This window comes from Nycticebus coucang, chromosome 1 (assembly GCF_027406575.1).
Source record: "Nycticebus coucang isolate mNycCou1 chromosome 1, mNycCou1.pri, whole genome shotgun sequence".
Lineage (NCBI taxonomy): Eukaryota > Metazoa > Chordata > Mammalia > Primates > Lorisidae > Nycticebus > Nycticebus coucang.
The window spans coordinates 89309002-89330738 of NC_069780.1; the positions used below are offsets into that span (position 1 = coordinate 89309002).

Below are 21737 nucleotides of genomic sequence, written 5' to 3' on the forward strand. Positions count from 1 at the left end.
TCAGAGCTTTTGGGATAGGTCTGGCCAATTCTGGAGTCAGAGATTTTAAGACCATTAGGCTAACCACTCCAAAGCCACGTCCTTTAATCTGGATTTTATCAATGAGGGAAAATAGTCTGTTTGTTTTTTGTTGTGTATTGAAATTTGTTTAAAATCCAAGGGGGTCGGGTGGTGCCTGTGGCTCAAAGGAGTAGGGTGCGGGCCCCATGTACCGGAGGTGGCGGGTTCAAGCCCAGTCCCGGCCAAAAACTGCAAAAAAAAAAAAAAAAAAAATCCAAGGTGTTCTATTTAATTAGACCTTTCTGAAAACTCCAAGATTAATGTCATTTTTATCTTTTCCTGTGGGCTAGCTTGATATTGAACAAATTAATTTATACTTTTATTCTCTAGAAAGTTATGTCAAGGTTGATCCTGAAATATTTTAAAGCCAGGAATTAAAGTAGAATCTGAAGGGATCCATGAGAGACTGTTATGAAGGGGAGTGCACGTAACACAATGCATTTCAGGTTCCTTCTCACAGCAATGCGTGATGGTGGGAAAATTTGTAAATCATTCCCTGACTTTGGAGCCAGGTGGATTAGGCCTCAAACCCAATCCACAACTCTTACTAGCTATGTGGCTACAGACCAGTGATTTTCCACAAGTGTGCCATGAAAAACATTTTAAAGATCATTAATTCAATTATTTTCAAAAGAAGTTCAAAGCACTGCAAGAATATTCTTTTTTTTTTAATTCTTTCTTTTTGATCAAAATTTAAATGTGCTGTGAGATTAAAAAGGTTGAAAACACTGCTATCGACAGTTACCTATGTCATGGGAAATTCAGCTTACACATCTGTGTGAAAGGGGAAGTATGAGTAACTTCAGAGGTTGTTCTGAGGATTAAGTGGCATAACACAAGTGTAGCACTTAGTCCCGAGCTAGACACACAATTGAGTTAAAGGCAGTTACTATTCATGCATGGAAGAAGCCAAGCAGACTATAGTGGAGAGGTGGGAAGCTATTAGAATTTTAGAGTGACATTCCTTTAAAGGTATTAATAACAGTGAATGAAATCTGTCTCTTGGCTGTATTATATTTACAATGTTATTGAACTATTCTGCATGGAATGTTACAGTAACTATAGATACACACAGCTACATCTAGAAGCACAGTGATAACAAAACCTATGGATTTACATAAATTGGCCAAGCAACACAGCATAACATGCAAAGATGCAATTATTTTTCCTGTAAACATATCTACAGGTGGCAAGTGGCAAGAGAGAAACACCAATAAAGTGCATGGAGCTTAGAAGAGAAGCTCTAGCATGACGGGAGGAAAGGAGGTCAGAGGTGTCAAGAGGAAAAGGTGGGTAAGACTGTCAAATACTTCCACAAGGGCAATCCGGGTAAGTGCTATGGAAAACGTTTGCGTATATTTTATTCAGTTTGAAATCAATTGTATGTCTGTATTAAAACATGACATGTACCCTATAAATATATACAAGTATTATGTACTCAAAAATAAAAAGTTAAATAAATGTCTTAACACAATAACTAAGTAAACGAGATGAGGTATATATTAACCAGTGTGATGTAAGCGTTCCTAATTCTATGTGAAATCAGCACATTGTACCCTATAAATGCATTAATGTATACATGATCTATGTGTTTATGATTTAATAAAAAACAATTAAAAAAATTTAAAACGTAAATTAAAAAATAAATAAAGCAAAATTAATTGTTGTTCTAAAGATTATTAGATGATGTATAATCATCTGCAAAATTATTTGAGCCAAATCATATGTTGAAGAACAGCACCGTGGATAACACATAAAAATAAACAAAGCATGTAATTAGTGAGGCACATGAAGGCGTATATTACTTTTTCTCATTTATTAATCACATTGTAACCTCAGCATAATTTCAAAAGCATATTTAATGATCCAATTAAAATATAAAATATATTTTTGGATGCGTTTTCTTCTTATGGATAGTATTAAATTATTTAATAAACATTAAATTCAATATTTTACCTTATAACTTTCTAAAATATGGCTGTTATTGTTTGTCATGCAAGAAGCAATACAAGTGAACCCATTTTGAAGTATATGTCCTTAGGGAAATAGAAGAAATAAAGGAATTCTGGGAAATGATGAATATAGCATCTATAAATTTGTGTTCTACACCTAAGCAGTACATTTTTTATTCCTAAACTTAAATTCGTCTATAAGAGAAGACCCTGAAAGAAAGCATCACATGTGACTTGTACTTGTCTAGTGAAATGACTTCTCTTCCTCACTTGCCCATGGAAATATTTAAGTGTCTTCAATTCAAGAGGAGAGACACAGAAATGGAATGAGGGGTTCTGGGCTTTAATTGAAATTCTAAACCCTTGCTTTATCTTTTGAGGGCCCTTATTAAGTTGTGTCAGGTCCATACATAGACTTTTTATATATTTACTCCCTATCTTGAAATTTTCTTTTAGTTGCAATTTGCTTTCTTAAATAAACCATATGCCCTTGTAAAATTAATGTTTATGTAATATAAGGTGTTAGTATGTTTAATTTATCAATGTATCAGATCATTAATTTAATTTAATCAGATTACATATAGCTATTCAAGTAAAGCATAAATAGGGGATGTATAAAGACATACAAATATTTCAGATGTGCATAAAAATTATGTTTAACTTTAGAGCTAATAAAATATAGTCAAAATTAAATAAAGGTAATATATATAAGTATTCTCGTATGCACAACAAAAAATAATTGTGTTACCTTTGACAGAATCCAAAGTAAATTAGCATAATTAAATAATACTTGTGTGAAAATATTTTAGTAAATTCCTTTAGGAAAGAAAATAAGAAACACATAATGAAAGCATTAAATATTCACAATTTTTGATTCTGTAAATGAACTATTGAAACCTTATTCCTAAGAAATAATTCAATATGCAAGCATTAAATATTCACAAATTTTGATTCTGTAAATAAACTATTGAAACCTTATTCCTCAGAAATAATTCAATATGCAGAGAAAAAAATCCACACTATAAGATGGGCACTTCAGAATGTCATAAAGGAAAAATTAGAGATAACAAACTATTGAACAATAGGTGTTTAATTCAATTACATCAATTTTATGGGATATCAAAGAGAGATTTAGTAATGTCTATGTAAAGAGAACAAAGGCATTCATATAGCACAATTCAAAGTGAGAGAACCACGGTGCAAATGTCTGTCTATAGTCTCCTCTCAACTATACTATATAGAAAAAAGCAGCATCAAAAAGGTGAGGTAACTTATTTGAAATTAAATCAAATATACTAATATAGTATATGTGTACAAAAGCATAATTTCAGCTAAAACAGGTGCCTGTAAAATTACGCACCCAGTTAAATAAACGTAGTTTTTGAAATGAAGCAGGAACAACCCCTTTGGATTAGCCTGCCACTCCTTCCCTCTGCTCCTCATCTGCAGCCCTGGTCTGCTGGTGGCCTTTCCTCCTCCATCTTTTTCCTGGCCTTCCACTGATCAGTGTACTGCACCAATCAAGTGGCCACGACAATAATGTGGGCGTCACCATCTCTTTCTTTTTTACTGTTTAAAATAATGAGCATCTCTTGTAGATTGCATTTTCTAAATCTCTCTGACTCTTGGCTTCCTCTTCAAAGCTATTGTTTGGGTTTAGGTCCTCGTGATCTTTCACTCTGTCTGAACCGCTTTATACTTAGGTTTCAAGTAATCTCCGTACTGTTCACCAAACTGATTTCCACAATATCGCCAGAGTGCTTTTTCTCCCCAAATTTACTCCTGTTATTAATTTTTTAGTCACAGTTTTTCAATAACTCCTTACCAAGAACCGGATAGTGTCTGAACTCATTTTCACCCTCTTACTTCCAGCCACTTTATACACAGTAATACTGAATCCATTGCAATTTCTTAACTCCACACTCTCCCGCTATTTAATTTTCTTCATTTGTAAACATTGTATGTGCCTTTCTTGGATATGCTCCAGGCTGTGCTTGCCCTCTCACCTCATGAACGACTACCTCCTTTAGCCACATTCCTTGAGTCTCCTAGCAGAGTTCTAAAGCTTCATCCTGTATTCTAAGTCATCTCATCCAACAATGGTCTCATATGAAAGATAATGAATAATGCTTACTTCAGTAGGCGGCTATCAGGGAAAATGTAACAACATGTGCACATGTTTTGAAACCAATGAAACCAAAATAAGCTACGAAGTGGGCGATGATCACTGTTCAAGAAGAAAAATATACAAAAGGTGTTAGAATGCTGGCTTCTCATTCGCACAGATCCAGATTACTGGTTGTTTGCCCACAAATAAGGTTATTAATCTCTATCACCTCGTTTATCAGCAAAATAGGAATAATACCACTGTCACTGACACAATAGCTGACTCCTCTACCCATCCCACCTCCCCAGCTCCCGATTACACTCAGCGGTTTTCAAGCAGGGTGGTCTTGCCTTCCAGAGAACAGTCAGCAGTATCTGAAGACAGTTTTTGTTTCACAACTTGGGGTGTTACTGGCATTTAGCAAGTCGAGGTCATTATAGGATGCTGATAACCATTCATACAATGTGCAGAAAAGCCCTCCATGCCAAAAAAGTATCTGGTCCAAAATATCAATTGTGTCCATGTTGAGAAACCTTGATCTGATAACAACTGTCCATGGGAGCCCCCCACACTGTCAGTCTTCAAACATCAACACATGGTGTTCTCTGTAGACAGGGATTTTCCCAGGGCGTGTGGGGCTTAAGTTAATATAATTGGACTTAAATGTAGAAATCGTATTCAAGAGTAAAGTCTTTGTTTCCCCCGCTCATACAGCTCCTCTTAAGGAGTAAAATCTTCCCCTCATACTCTTCTCTCCTCTCACCTCTGTCTCTATACTTTTCTCTTTCTCTCAATTCTCCTTCCTCATTTTCTACCCACCCACCAAAGGTAAAAAAGAAAGCTTGTAGCTCTGATTAATATCAACAGTCACCTTCAGACCGCAAAGGACATATAGTTGACACAATAGAGAAAAGTGATGGAATGAATCTTGGGTTTTGCTGACGGTGTTTCTCTCTCCCTTACTAAACTGGAAACTCCATGAGAGAAATCATGTATAATTTGTTCACAGTCCAGTGCAATGCACAGTATCTGGCACATAGGAAGTGATATATCAATGGTAATTAATTTTTCTCTTGCTTTGTTTTTATGTCTTCTTCACAGAAGAGTAAGTTGCTTAAAATTTTTCCTGTTGCATCACAAAGATTATATATTATTTGTTGAATTGTGTATGTGTATTTTATATATATATAAAGAAAGAGAGGGAGAGAGAATGAATCATGGTGTCATGGAAGTTCAAAACACCCTAATAATATTCTAAGCAATCTTGGTTTCTAATCCTGACCTTGCCTATTTTATATCACATTCCAATGTCCTCCATGCATGCAGGAATTTTTTTTTTTTTTTTTTTTTGTCTTTTTAGCAATGTTTTGGAAGTGTTTGAAATAAGGAATGTCTGGCATATACATGGCACTCAATAAATTCTTAATGAATGAATAAATATCACTTAACCTTCTGAGTCACCATTGTTGCTGTGAATAAGGGTTAATAACACTTATTTTAAGGTTTTATTAGGATTCAATTAAATTGAGTAATCTAAGTGTTGGATGCATTACAGATGTTCAATACATATTAATTCCCTTTTCATCTTTATTTTCCCAAACCTTTTCTGTTTGAGAGACATCTTAAGATGGCGGCTACTAATCAAGTGCACTAATTGGGCCCAATTCTCGACATAATAAGAACAAGCCAAAAAGGGATGACAGACACAGAAGACAATGAAACTGGTTGATACATAAAGATGCCTCAGTAAAATGTAGATACATTTTAGATTATTACTGTTAATTTAAAGTAAATTATAGTTTAATTATATTTTTAAAATTTAGCTGCTTCAAATCAACAAGAAAATAATCAAACAACCCCATTAGAAAGTGGGCAAGTGACATGAACAGGATGTTTTCTCATGAAAATAGACTAATGGGCAACAAACGTGAAAAAATGCTCAGCATCTCTAATCATTGGAGAAAGGCAAATCAAAACCACATAGAGATTTCACTCTAGCCCATTGGCTTACATCGTAAAGTCCCAAAACAACAAATGCTGGTGTGGATGGGGAAAGGAAGGAACAAGTACACACGGGTAGGACTGCAGACTGTGTAGCCTCTAGGAAAGGCTGTATGGAAGTTCCTCAAATAGCTAAAAGTAGACCTACTATCTAGTCCTACAATCCCATCACTAGATATTTACCCAAAGAAAAAAGAAGGCATTCTGTGATAGGAACTTAGAATTGAATGTTTACAGCAGCACAATTCACAATCACAAAAATCTGGAAACAACCCAAGTGCTCTTCAACACAAGAGTTGGGTTAAAAAAAACCCTATGATCTGTGTATACCTTGGAATATTATTCAGCCACAAAAATATGGAGATTATATATATTTTGCAAGAAGCTGGATGGAACTGGAGACCATTCACCTAAGTGAAGCAGTACAAGAATGTAAAAACAAATATCACACGTACCCAGTACCACATTAGAGATTGTTGATTAACACCTACATGGTCACGTGAAAGGGAAACTCAGTGAAATTCAAGCAGGGGAGGAGGCGAGAAGGGATGGGGTTGGGTAAATTCCAACCCAAACGGTACACTGCACGATCATATGGCACACTACCTAAGTAGGATGCACACACACATCGGACTTTTACCTCACAAATGCAAACTATGAAATCTGTTTGTACCCCCACATTAATCTGACGTTTTTAAAAAGAAAGGAAATCAAAAAGATCAGGTCATTTCTGAATTTCTGATAAAATAGATGAAACATACTGAGATACAATTTATTTTGTCAGTGTCTACCATTGGCGAAATACATCACTAGTCCCTTTGTGGACATGAAAATGAACAAAAGTGAGTCCTTGCCATCAAGAAACTCTGATTATTGGAGCAGATGATAAATTAGAATAGATTAGTGAGAACCCTTCTCCTTCCAGGCACTGTGCTGAAGAGGGTTTGCTGTGTTTACAGAGGGGTTTCTGTAATGATCAAGACATGTGGTTTCTGCCCCTCTGGAGCCTGTAGTCTATCAATTTACCAAATTACAATTCACAGTAATGCATCTTGACTGAGTTCCTTTGCAGGGAATACTAATGGTCACACACCAGCTGGGAGCTGGTGTCTGGCGAGCACTCTATAAACACTACTGATTTCATGACTGAGGACCAAATACAGGAGAGAGGAAAGTGGCTAAGGCAGCAGCATCTACCAGTTCATCCACTTGACCACCCAGCAACTTGATGCAAAGGAACTGCTTCAGCGTCTGTACACCTGGATTCCTTGTGTAATCACATTGTCCACACGGTAAACATTGAGGATGCTCAGAAAGTTGAGAACAAGAAGGCTGTCTCTGTGAAAGATCTTGTTAACTCTATAAAGACACTTCTATCAAAAAAAAAAATAGTATTCAAACATTTATATATGTATGTGTATATATATATATATATGGCTACTTCTTTGAAAACCAAAGGCTTAGTAAACAAAGACCATCTTCACAACATATTGTCTAAACGTATTATATAGATATTGAATCAGTAAATAATGCATGATTGCTCAATTCATAAAAAAATACTGTATGAATATATTTTTGTTTGTTGACTTTATAAAGAATTGAATTATTAGATTCATTACCACAGACTATAGAAATTAATACAGTTGTACTTTACCTAATTATTTTATAACATAAAACATGACGGATGGATGTTACCCAACAAGTCAGCATATATTTGCATTCTTAGTAATACAAATGTTCCACAGAATTATTTACATGCTAAGAATTTTCAAAATAAAAAATAGTTTTATTGATAAATTCTAAATTACTGGACATTTTATATTTTATTGTAAGAACCAAGTTAACTCCATTTTGTTAAAACTAACTTCATCTTGTTCCTCATCCTTCGTTTTGTAGCTGCATACCAAAGGCGTTAGGCAACCTTCTCCCTCCCCTGACCCCTGTCCTTACCCCATGATCCGCCTCTTATACAACATCTGCTCCGAGCGATAACAGTACTCTCCGGATAGCCAAGGACAAATACTGCTCAGTACCCCAAACCCCCTACCAGCTCGCCTCAGCAGCTCACCTCACACCACCTCCCTTTTTTTTCCTTTCTGTACCCTTAAAAACTCCCTCCTTTTCGAGATTGGGGCTTGTCTGCTCTCCTTTATTTTGAATATGTTATAGAATACATCATTCAGATAAGTGCTTGACCATATTTTCTACATTATCATCCAGAAGACATATTAATTTATACCTTACCAAAGAAGAAACATAAAGTAGAGAAGAAAATTTTAAGTGATTAGAATAACGTCATATACCAGTATAACATACTCATAAAAGCTGGGCCAGTAATTACCACGATTTGAACAGCACTCTTGCGCAACTTAATTATTCATCTTAACTCCTTACTAAAACAAAAATGGTTAGGCTACAGTGCAATGTTTGAACTTACTCATTTTTAAAGTGACTTAAAATCAAAATATTCATTTTATGGTAATTTGAGTATTTCCAAATTTAGGGTACTTATTTTATTTAAGTTTATTGTAATAAAAGTGCTATATATATTACTGTGCAAATTGCATAATATTGTTATAAATAGGGGCCACTTAGAATATTAAGCTTATATTTATATTAATAATTACAATGAAAATATAGAAAAGGATATACTTTTACCCGCTTAATGGAAAAATATTTCAAACATCCTTGAAATAAACATTTAAATATTGCATAGTTCACCACTTTGTAAAAACTTTGTTTAGTAATATTCTTGTTTTATGTAACTGACCAAAGATTTAATCTAGTGTTATATTTTTTAATTGCATATATATTTATATTAAAATTTCTCTTTCCATACATATTTATTATAGAGACTTATGAATGATTATGTATTTCCTAAAGGAAAAAAACAAACTACAGCATAAAATTTGAATTTGTAATTGTCTTTTTTTTTTTTTTTTTTTTTTTTTGAGACAGAGTCTCACTGTTGCCCTTGGTAGAGTGCCCTGGCATCACAGCTCACAGAAACCTCAAACTTTTGGGCTTAAGCGATTCTCTTGCCTCAACCTCCCAAGTAGTTGGGACTATAGGTGTCCACCACAACGCCCAGCTATTTTTTTGCTGTAGTTATCGTTGTTGTTTGGCAGACCCAGGCCAAGTTCAAACCCACCAGCCCCAGTGTATATGCCCAGCACCCTAACCCCTGAGCATGAGCACCAAGCCTGGATTTGTAATTTATTAAAGTTTATAAATTCTGTTTCTGAAAAAATATTAACAGGTACATATTCGAAATACAGAGGAACATATGGATATTACTTAGATATTATTTCAGTATTAAATATGAAAAGTAAATAGGTTATAATTTCTAAGTTTCCTTTTCAAATCATGAATTCGGAATCATACTTTATTTGTAATTCTATAATTGAGAATAACAGGAGCTATTTCCTCTCTTTCTTACTTTGGCTAAATTATGAGAGTAGTGAACATGCATATGAAACAAGCTCAAATCCAAGAACGAATCATAATTTTGCAAATACTATTGGAGGTTATTTTTATTTTTTCCATGGGATTTCCTTAATTCTTTATCTGGTGCTTTTTTTTATGTCCAGATGGCACGTAGTGTCAATTTTATTTGCAGATATAGTACTCACGTTTACAAGTTACACCTTTGCCACAGCCTTGGCTAAATCTTGAACTAATGCAGAATTCAGCTGTGCTACAGCACTGATCTTCGCACACTTAGATGTGGCATACTTGTTCTTGATAGTCATGTGCTTTGTAAGCCCTTGATTTACCATAACAATATTCTTAGCCAGGTGCTGCATAACAGGAAGAAGGGATTCTTTGGTGTATGATAAGTAATGCTGTAGAGTTGGTGTCCATTCAACATTACCCATAATCTTCAATGCTAAGCCAAAAGCTCCTGCTGCAATTTAGGAAGGAGCAAAGTGCACCACCTCATAGTCCAATATAGTCAGTTCCATGAGGTATTTGGCCTAAGTATGTTGCTCAACATCAACCTCTCCAAACTTAGATGCTCTACGGAGGAAGTGCAGGGGTAGAGACCGACCCAGACTGAAGTTTAAAGCTCTTAAAGTCTTAATTTCCATCTGTCTGAGTTGGTGCTTAGCGTAAGTGTTGTCAGTCACAAAAGTAAAGTCACCAATTTCTGGAGGGTACATTTCTTCATATTCTTAATAACACAAATCATGTGATTTATTACCTAATAATTTTGAACAACAGGTGTAACCTAATCCATATAAAGGAAACCATCCATTTGGTTTGTTGCTATTCTCCAAAAACAAACCAGAGGGCCTAACAAATAAGAAACATGAAAGCTATAACCCAGTTACAATCTAAGAATAGGGGGAAGGGGGAAAGGGAGGGGAGGGAGGGGTGAGGTGGGCAGAGGGAGGGGGATTGGTGGGATTACACCTGCGGTGCATTTTACAAGGGCATATGTGAAACTTAGTAAATGTGGAATGTAAATGTCCTAGCACAATAACTAAGAAAATGCCAGGAAGGCTATGCTAACCAGTGTGATGAAAATGTGCCAAACGGTCTATGAAACTAGTGTATGGTGCCCCATGATCGCATTAATGTACACAGCTATGATTTAATAAAAATAAATAAATAAATAAAAAACAAAACAAAATAAAATAAGGATCATGAAATTTAAGAGGAAGAAAAAAAGACAATACTAAGAGGATAGGTTCTGATTATGTCTTTTAAAATAGAATGTGCTAGTAGCCGATGGAAGTGACAATGTTAAGTTTACTGATTTCTGGAAAGATCACATTTTAATCAATGTAAATGCTCATTTCTATGGTGATCAAATTTAAATAAAATGAATGATAATAAAAGCAAATATTACAAGCTTTCTCTTTACATATAATCACAGTTAAGTCCTTCATTTATTCTTTAACATGGACATTGTCATCCCTAGTGTGTGATCCTACTAGGCTCAGAAATTTGTATTTTCTTGGGAAGTCTCATCATTTTCTGCAGTTATGCCATTTCCCCTAAACTTCAATACATATCATGTACTTTACATTTTCCACTAAAAAAATCTGCACTTCAGTATTTCCTTTTCAACCCCAAAAGTGAAGAATGGGGTTGTACGTTCTCACTGGTCCCTCTTTGCTAGGTCAGTAAATGGCCACTTTCTGAGATCTGGCACCTTGATGCTGTCACTGACATCTCTAATTTTTTTCATTCCCTGCCCCTTTGTACCAACAGCATTATCTCATTGACTGTACTTTCAGGTTAAATCCAGAATCTAAGAAAATTTCCACATGTCCACTGCTGTAGCATTGCTTTGATTTGGAGGCAGGATCATCTCTTACCTAATGTCTAGACTACTGTTACAGCTTCTTACCCAAACCCATCTTTCTCTCAACCTAAAAGTTATTTCTCATACAGGAAACCAAACAGTAGTTTTAAAACCAAAAATCTGTTCATGGTTCTTTCCCAGGAAAAACATTCCCTAGTGACTCCCTTTGGCATAGAGGGATAAAATCCACGGCTTACCAAAATGTGTGATTTCTCTTGGAGAGTGGATCTCTGTGAGCTCAAACATCAGCTCCATTTGGCCTCTCCTCTCCACTCTTCTCCAGCAATGTGGACCTGGTAGTTATTGCCCAAAGACATGCACTATGCTTGTGCCTTAGAACTGTTTTAATCTCCTTTGCTTTGCCTTGAAACTTCTTTTCCTGTATGTTACATGGCTAGCATCCCTCACCTCAATGCTCTGTTCAGATGTCATATTATATAAGGGACCATTTTAGAATTTAAAAAAAATTATATTTCTTCTCCAACCCCAGGATTCTTCCATATCAGTTCCTCTTCCTTCCACTTACCACTATGCAGTATATTTTAAATGTATCTGTTTCTCTAAGGTTATTCTCTCTGTCTAGAATGTTAGCGTCAGGGAAGCAAGAGAATTGCCACCTGATTCTCTGATTCCGAATACAGAAATTTCTTAAATATCAATTTGTATTAATCTTTAATGGTGATTTTTAACCCTGTCAATAGGCATCTATCTCAAAATCCCAGCTACTGGAGGCAAGAGGATCGCTTAAGCCCAAGAGTTTGAGGTTGCTGTGAGCTGTGACGCTAGGGCACTCTGCCAAGGGCAATATAGTGAGACTCTGTCTCAATAAATAAATGAATAAATACATAAATAAATTGAACATATGCTTCTTCTGACTTAACACACACTTATTTGACCTACCATAAACATTCCTAGGTATTTTCCTTCAAAGGATGAACACAGGCCAGTAGTGGCTTACACCTGTAATCCTAGCACTCTGGGAGGCCAAGGCAAGGTGGAGGCCAAGGTAGGGAGCTCAGGATCACCTGAGCTCAGGAGTTCTAGAACAGCCTGAGCAAGAGTGACAGCCTCTTCCCCCAATTATCTACTAAAAATAGAAAAACTAGATGGGCATTCTGGCATTTTGGTAGGTGCCAGATGGGCATTCTGGCATTGTGGTAGGTGCCGATAGTCCCAGGTACTATTGAGACTGAAACAAAAAGATAGCTTGAGCTGGGAGTTTAAGGTTGCTGTGAGCTATGATGCCATGAAACTCTACCAAGGCTGACAAAATGAAACTGTCTCAAAATAAATAAATAAATAAAAGGGGGGGTGATGGTGCCGGTGAATAGATAATAAGCAAACTTCTAGAACATCACCCAGCAATGAAAAGAATCAAACTATTGATGTATACACAATGTATACACAATGGCATTATGCTGATGACAGAAACTGTTAGGATATCAGAACTAGGCCAACCCCCCTTACTAAGATGACTCAACTATCCACAGACAGTTGGATAACTGCCCCACCTGCGCGTGGGCTAGGCTATGTCTTCCGGAACGCTGTAACCGCTGAAACTGCCCAACTGCCCCACCTGTGCGTGGGCTAGGCGGTTTTTTCCTTCCTATAAAAGGGGCCTGAAACCCCAAACCGGGGCGGACTCTTGTAAAAAAGTCCGTCCGGGTGCTGCACTCGAATAAAACCTCCTGCTTTTGCATCAAGGATCGGCTCCGCATTTGATTGGGTGTTCTCCTCAATCCCGAGGGGTCTTTGAGGCCCTTACAAAACCATTTTCAAATGGTCTCATACTTTATGTTTCCATTCATGTGACATTCTGGAAAAGAAAAACTATAGAGTCGGAGATGAGATTGGTAGTTGTCATGGGGCAGGGTTAGAGAGAGGGTGTGATCACTAAGAGTCAGTATAAAGGATAGTTTGGAATGAGGGAACTGCTCTGTGTCCTGATCATGGTGGTAGTTGGCACAGTGAAAGGATGATAAAGGTAAACGTTATCGTATATAAATGTAAAAAATATTTTCAGGTGTTCCATGATATAGTAATTTGTGATATTTTAAGAAATAAAACTTTATTCTATGAAATTTGATTTATAAAAGCAAATGATCTGGCTTTCAAATCATGTTTAAAATGTTAATATATTTAATTGTTTATTATGTCTAGTTGATAATTTTATAACTGGATTATAATTCAATATTTTGTCCTTTACTCAACACACACACATCCTTTTTTTCCTTTTTTAGAGTGGGATCAAATTAGTGACTATTGTTGTTATCAGTGACCTTCAGAACTTGGTTATTCAAGAGTATTTGGAAAATGTTCTTTTTCTTTTTTTTTTTCTTTTGAGATAAAGTCTCAGTTGGTCACCCTGGTTAGAGTGCCATAGCATCTTAGCTCACAGTACCTCAAATTCTTGGGCCCAAGTGATCCTCTTGCCTTAGCCTCTCAGGTAGCTGGGACTATAGGCACCCAACCACAATGCCCGGCTATTTTTTTTTTAGAGACAGGGTCTCACTCAGGCTTAGGCTGGTCTTGAACCTGTTAGCTCAGGCAATCCACTGGCTTCGACCTCCCAAATGCTGGGATTAGAGGCGCGAGCCACCATGCCCAGCCTTGGAAAATATTCTTTATATTTTTAATAACATACTATACCAATTACCTAGGACACCATGTGATATAATAAATAACCAATAAAAATCAAATAGGCCTGCAAACAAGTACCTCTCATTCATATTTAAATTTTAGATGTCACTGTTTAAACTAATATTCATTTTTCTTATCCTGACATTTGAACTTCTGGACATTTTTGCTAATTATTATTTTTTTTATTTTTTTTACAAATCATTGTTGCTAATCATCAGAGAAATGAAAATCAAAAACCGTTCTGAGCTATCACCTAACTCCAGTAAGTTCATCCCACATCACAAAGCCCTGAATCTGCAATGCTGGTGTGTATGTGGAGAGAAGAGAATGCTTCTGCGGCTGGTGGGATGCTGGTGGGATGGCAAACTAATCCAACTTCTGTGGAAAGAAGTATGGAGAATCCTCAAAGAACTAAAAGCTGACCTTGCATGTGATCCCCAAATCCCCTTATTAGGTATCTACCCAGAAGAAATATATTCATTTTACCCCAAGGACATTTGCACTAGAATGTATATTGCAGCACGATTCTCAGTTGACAAGATATGGAATAAACCCAAGGGCCCACGAGCCCATGAATGAATTAACAAACTGTAGCATATATATACCATGGTATACTATTCAGCCCTAAGAAGAAGATGGAGGGTGGGCTAGGTGGGTCACAGTAGACAACTAGACAGGCGCTGTGGAAGATGGAGACTTTACATCTTTTGTGCTTGCCTGGACAGAGTTGAAACACATTCGTCTTAGTAAAGTATCACAAGATATCCAACGTTCTCAATACTAATATGAAACCAGCATACAAACAAACCTCATAGAAAAAAAAAAAAACCCACACAAATAGAGTCTAGTAAGGGGGAGTGGAAGGGGGGAAGTAGGGAGTCTGCAAGGGGGGTAGTGATTTATAGGATCCAAACTAATGTGTAGGGTGAGGGTGTCCTACACAGTTCCTGGGCGAAGGGCTCAACTACAACTTGAACTTTACCTTAGAAATGAAAACAATGTAACCTAAACATTTATACCATCATATCAGTCTGAAATTTAAAAACAAAAAAAATTACAAAAACCCAAACATTGTAACCTTTTAAAAAAAAGCTCACAGGCCTTGGCATTCTATAAATTGCAAGAAAGTGCTTAGATCACTGCACTTTTGTTTTGTTTTGCTTTTATTAAATAAAACCACTTTCACTCACAGAGGCTTGTTTTGGAGCATTTGGCGCCATCACGGTCACAATGTGCAGCGTCATACTGAGTCATGTATAGCTGGGTTTTAAAAGATTGTTTATTTTCCTATTTGCGTTGTTTCTCTTGCCTTATTCCTGATTCTAAATACAGCAATTTCTTAAATGTTAATATGCACTAATCTTCAAAGATTATTTATTAACCATTTCAGTAGGCATCCAGTGGATTTTATAAAATGGCCTCAAACTGATACTTGATGTTTGTCCCTGACTAGGTCAGCCCCATTCCTTATGATCACTTCAAATTCTTCTTATTGTGATGTGGCACATTTAAGACAGAATTTACAGCAGCCTTACAAGTGATCAAGATATTGTTTTATGATTTATTATAGTTGTTTAAATAGTATTTACCCATAGTAAAGTCCTTTTTTCCATTTCCTCTTTCTTCCCATCCTCTGCTCAACCCCTTTCCAGACTCTACCGGTGCACCAGTGATATATTTTTTTCATCTTATAAGACCTAAGCCAGAGGTAATGGACTTTAAGCTGATCACCCGTCTTATCTTAAATTGTTTCTCTTTAATGCAGGATTTTCTCAAATCATTACTGACCTACTACTTGAAAACCACAAATCCTCAACTAATTCCTGACATGGCAGATTATTTGGAAACTTCATCTATTGTACCAAAGCAAACTGGTAATACTTGAAAAATTGAAAACATTCAAACTCTTTTTGGCACCTCTCTTAACTACAAGATTTTCTGTTCTTATCTGTTTGGTATTTTACACTTGATTACTCTATTTATTTTTTGAAATTCACTGTAAATACTTCAACCCAATGGATTCTCTGTAAGTCCAAAATGACCATGGAAAAATTCTTTCTTAAGAAAAAATGACCAGATCAGTTTGTCACCACCCAGGCTCCCTTGCCTTTGGACGGGGGCAACTTCCATTTTAGGTGTTGGATCTGAGGGGGAAAAAAAAGAGAGAGAGAAGAGCAAGAAAGATCCTGAAAGGAGGAAAAGGTGGCTAAAAATCAACTGGCTTGCTGGATTTGTCTTTCTCAACACATTGGTGAAGCCTTGGGTCTCTTTCTTAAAGGACTTGTTTTTAGAAGTCCACATTTGGGAATGGCTGGTTTGTGGGTGATGCTGACCTTGAGAGACAGAAATTTTCAGATTTGAAACTCAACGGACCCCAGGATCATAGTCCCCTTCTATTCATAGTCCCCAGAATGCAGGAGCCGGGGCGATTGTGGAGACCTACACAGAGAACGACCCTGAGGGAGCCAAGTCTGTAGTCTCTGTGGGACCTCAGATGATGGAACTACTCGGTGCACAGAGACCACAGTTAAGAAAGTAGTGAAGACTGTGACAACACGAACTCTACAGCCAGTCCCTGTGGGACCAGATGGGCTGCCTCTGGATGCTTCTTCGGTTTCTAACAACTATATCCAGACTTTGGGTCGTGACTTCCGCAAGAATGGCAATGGGGGAGCTGGTCCCTATGTGGGGCAAACAGGCACTGCTACCCCTCCCAGGAACTTCCACTACCTGCTTGATGGATATAGCCGTCACTATGAAGATGGTTATCCAAGTGACGGTGACAACTATGGCAGTCTGTCCCGGGTGACCCGTATTGAGGAACGGTATAGGCCTATAGCATGGAAGGCTACAGGGCACCTGGTAGACAGGATGTGTAGGGACCCCAGCCCCAGGTTCGGGTAGGTGGGAGCAGTGTGGATCTGCATCGTTTTCATACAGAACCTTACGGGCTAGAGGATGACCAGCGTAGCATTGGCTATGATGACCTGGATTATGGTATGATGTCTGATTATGGCACTGCCCATCGGACTGGGACACACTCTGACCCTTGTTGACACCTTAGGAGCTATGAAGACATGACTGGTGAGGAGGTGCCATCAAATCAGTACTACTGGGCTCCTTTGGCCCAACATGAACGGGGAAGTTTGACAAGCTTGAATCGCCTGTGCAAGGGAGGGCTCCCCTGCCCTCTCCCAACTGGAGATAGCCGGAGCTGCCGGAGGTGATGGCCATGCTAGGATTCTGCTTGGATGCCGTCAAGTCCAATGCAGCTGCATTATTTGCAACACTTATGTTACCGCAATGACAAGGTGAAGACGGATGTGCGGAAGCTCAAGGGCATACCAGTACTGGTGGGATTGTTAGATCACCTCAAAAAGAAGTACACCTTGGAGCCTGTGGAGCTCTCAAGAATATCTCTTTTGGGCATGACCAGGATAACAAGATTGCCATAAAAACTGGTGTTCCTGCCCTTGTGAGATTGTTACGAAAAGCTTGTGATATGGACCTTACTGAAGTCATTACTGGAACTCTGTGGAATCTCTCATCCCATGACTCAATCAAGATGGAAATTGTGGACTATGCACTGTGTGCCTTGACAGATGAAGTGATCATTCCACATTTTGGTTGGGAGCCGGAGCCTAATGAAGACTGTAAGCCATGTCATATTGAGTGGGAGTCAGTGCTTACCAACACAGCTGGCTGCCTCAGGAATGTAAGCTCAGAGAGGAATGAAGCTCACCAGAAAGTTCGGGAATGTGATGGTTTAGTTGATGCCCTCATTTTCATTGTTCAGGCTGAGATTGGGCAGAAGGATTCAGACAGCAAGCTTGTGGGGAACTGTGTTTGCCTCCTTCAGAAACTATCACCAGGAGATCCCACAGGCAGAACGTTACCAAGAGGCACCTCCCAATGTTGCCAACAATACTGGTCCACATGCTGCCAGTTGCTTTGGGGCCAAGAAGGGCAAAGGGAAAAAACCCTTAGAAGATCCAGCAAATGGTACAGTGGATGTCCCTAAAAGAACTAGTCCTGCTCGAGGCTATGAGCTCTTATTTCAGCCAGAGGTGATTCGGATATACATCTCTCTCCTTAAGGAGAAAGTCTCCTGACATCCTAGAAGCCTCAGCTGGAGCAATTCAGAACTTGTGTGCTGGGCGCTGGACATATGGTTAATACATTCGCTCTGTTCTGCGTCAAGAGAAGGCTCTTTTTGCCATAGCTGACCTCCTGACCAGTGAACATGAGCATGTAGTCAAAGCTGCATCTGGAGCACTAAGAAATCTGGCTGTGGACGCTCACAACAAAGAATTAATTGGTAAAGGTGCTATTCCTAACTTGGTAAAGAATCTGCCAGGATGGCAGCAGAACTCTTCTTGGAATTTCTCTGAGGACACCTGGTCTCTATTTTGAATACCATTAATGAGGTTATTTCTGAGAACCTGGAGGCTGCCAAAAAGCTTCGAGAGACACAGGGTATTGAGAAGCTGGTGTTAATCAACAAATCAGGGAACCGCTCAGAAAAAGAAGTTCGAGCAGCAGCACTTGTATTACAGACCATATGGGGAATATAAAGAATTACAGAAGCCGGGCGGCGCCTGTGGCTCAATCGGTAAGGCACCGGCCCCATATACCGAGGGTGGCGGGTTCAAACCCGGCCCAGGCCAAACTGCAACCAAAAAATAGCCAGGCGTTGTGGCAGGCGCCTGTAGTCCCAGCTACTTGGGAGGCTGAGGCAAGAGAATCGCTTAAGCCCAGGAGTTGGAGGTTGCTGTGAGCTGTGTGATGCCATGGCACTCTACCAAGGGCCATAAAGTGAAACTCTGTCTCTACAAAAAAAAAAAAAAAAAGAATTACAGAAGCCACTGGAAAAAGAGGGGTAGAAGATATCAGACTTTCAGGTGAATCTAAACAATACTTCTCAAAGCCAGAGTAGTCATTCATATGATGATAGCATTCTCCCTCTCATTGACCAGAACCAAAAATCAGATAAGAAACCTGATCGGGAAGAGATTCAGATGAGCAATATGAGATCAAACACAAAATTATTAGATAACAACTATTCCTCATTGGACGAGAGAGGGGACCACAATAGAACACTGGATCAATCTGGGGATCTAGGTGATATGGAGCCTTTGAAGGGAATGACACCTTTGATGCAGAAGATTTAGCACCACTATATCCGTTCCATGTGGGCTTGTGATACATGTACTTTTATTTTTTGGTGGTGAAATGGACTGATGATTTTCTTTCTTTGCTGGACTATTGTGCCAACTGCCTGGCTGCCACCTGCCCTTATAGCCCAAAGTGGCTGAACTCCCAACTTCTTCCAGTCAAGTTTGATTGTCCTGCTCCCCACCTACCCTAATTTCTCCCAAGAAGCCTGACTCGGTTATTTGCATATCTTGAGAAACTGCTGCAGATTAGCAATTTTTGCCAGCTCTCTCTGGAACTCTTGGCTTTGTGTGGAGGGAGGGGGAGAATGGGAATCTTCCCTGGAAGCTGTGGGAAGACTTGGAAGTTATATGCTAAATATGCAATGTCCAGCAATCTGATAAACTGATGATTCTTAAGATTTTTTTCCTGGTGGCGAAGGGACTTTTTATTTTCTTTTGGAGAAGGGGAAATGTAAGTTCTTCTGTAATTCCTAATTGCCATTTTTTGAAGCAAAGAAGGCTGGCAACATTGGCACATTCCACCTGGCAAGGGCTCTTAAGTACATGAAGGGCTCTTAAAATTGAGATTAATAAACCTTGCTCTCCTCAACTCTGAGGCAGGGACTGTCAAAGACCTACAGACTCCATCTCTTCCACAAGCCTCATGCCAACCCTGGGCTGCTGCTGCCCCTTACAGAGGCTATCCTTAACCCTCCTCTCCCACCCTGTGACATGTCTGCTGACTTGGCTTGGCCATTTGCAAAAGGCTATAGGAAGAGGAGAATGTCAAGACTTTTGGTTGAGAAGGAGCAGAAAAATGTCTTTTGAGAAGAGGAACCTCTAGGAAGAGCCTAGTAGGAATATACGTGAACCAGTTAGTCTGAAACTGACAGGAAGCTTCGAAGCTGGCTTCCCCCCAACCCTGTTTCTCCTTTTCCTACCCTTACAGGCCTATCCTCCCCTGTTTCCATCCTGGATTGGTTGGCCAACCAAGGAACTTGATGTATATAACTCCCATCCCCTCCCCTTTAAGGTGGGGATTGCCCTGGGCTTTGCCTCTTCTTTGTACCTTTGGTCTTGGGCGTACCTCCTCCCTCCCTTCCATGTGCCTTTCTTTGCCTCTGCAGTCTCATTTCTCATAATTTTGCAAATTATATTTTGTTGCTTTCTTACCCACTGGTGCCCCTCAATAGCAGAAAGAAGAGGATAAGCGACCTAGAGAACCTCAGACTCTTGGCTGGGGATTGATGTAGCCTCTGATTTTAGCCATAGCCAGCTTTTGCTCAATAGAGTATGGTTGGAATTTTGCAAAAATATTGTTTGGATGGATCTCAAAGTGAGGTAATGAATGGTGTAACTCTTACTCCTTAGGTGCCCAAGCATTTACCATCGTCTCTGAAGGGGTTAGACAGGGGAGCAGTCTTTCCCCAGTTCCTCCCTCCCCACCACCCCCGTACTGCCCACTCTCACTTACGTATATATTATTAACAGGTTGGGCTAGAGGAATCAGCTGCTATGTGGGTTGATTTTTTTTTTTTTATTGTTGGGGATTCATTAATTTGCCTTCTCCCCTTATTCTAAAAGCTCTGTTCCATGCAACTGGAATTCTTTATCCTACTCTTCCCCTTCCCTTATATATTGAGGCTATGGGGTTGGAGAAAAGTGCACAACCCACCTTTCCCATGCATTAAAATTCCTTATTTACTTTTTTTTCCCATCCCATTTTTCCCACTCCTATCCACCTTTTCTGGCTAAAAGGAGTCTTTTGCTCTGTGACTGTAAAAGCATACTGCACAGGGGACTGTCCCTATCCAGACCTGGCTCCACTGTTGGCTTCTCTTGTCCTCTTCTGCTCTTTTCCTGGTGCTCTTTTTTTTTTTTTTTTTTTCCCCTCGGCGGGGTGTGGGTAATAGAACAGCTGTGGGATTTGGGGGAACTTTAACTTTTTTCTTTCATTTATAAAAACACTAAACATTCAATTCCAGAGAACCAAAAATCCCACCTTCCCACTGAACACTACTAAGGAGCATGTCTTCCGCTCCATTCCTTTCCTCTTTTTCTTTCTCTCTTGTTAATGCTTTTAAAAATAAATGAGTTTTTTTATATAAATAAAGTTTTTAAAGTGTGAAAAAAAGAAAAAATGACAACTTTAAATAATGAATAGGAATAACACATCTAAAATATTTCCCATTGAAACACATTTACAAAAGTGATTAAAAATACAAAGGAGTTTTAGAACATGTTTTGTCTTCATTTTCTTTTTTACTGCATTTCCATTTTCATTTCTGGTGGAATAATCATTTATACAGAACTCAAGTTGTCTTTCTAGCTGAGGAAGAACCATAGACCCCTTACACAGTAGAGCAGTCAGCATTATCAGTAGAATTCTCTGGTTATACATGTATGAGGATTATTGCTAAATGATTCATTGAAATGTACTACCTCCAAAGACAGCCCTCAGACATGCTCATATATTATCTCATTTCGGTCAATAGTGAAGTACGGAT

At 38.5% G+C, this 21737-nt stretch overlaps 1 protein-coding gene and 1 pseudogene across 4 annotated transcripts in view; one reads left to right on the forward strand and one right to left on the reverse strand.

Moving 5' to 3' along the window:
• Positions 1-21737, reverse strand: part of FSTL5 (follistatin like 5) — a 778095-nt gene that overhangs the window by 477809 nt on the left and 278549 nt on the right. The gene's annotated exons all lie outside the window — the stretch shown is intronic.
• Positions 1309-19360, forward strand: LOC128587762 (catenin delta-1-like; annotated as a pseudogene).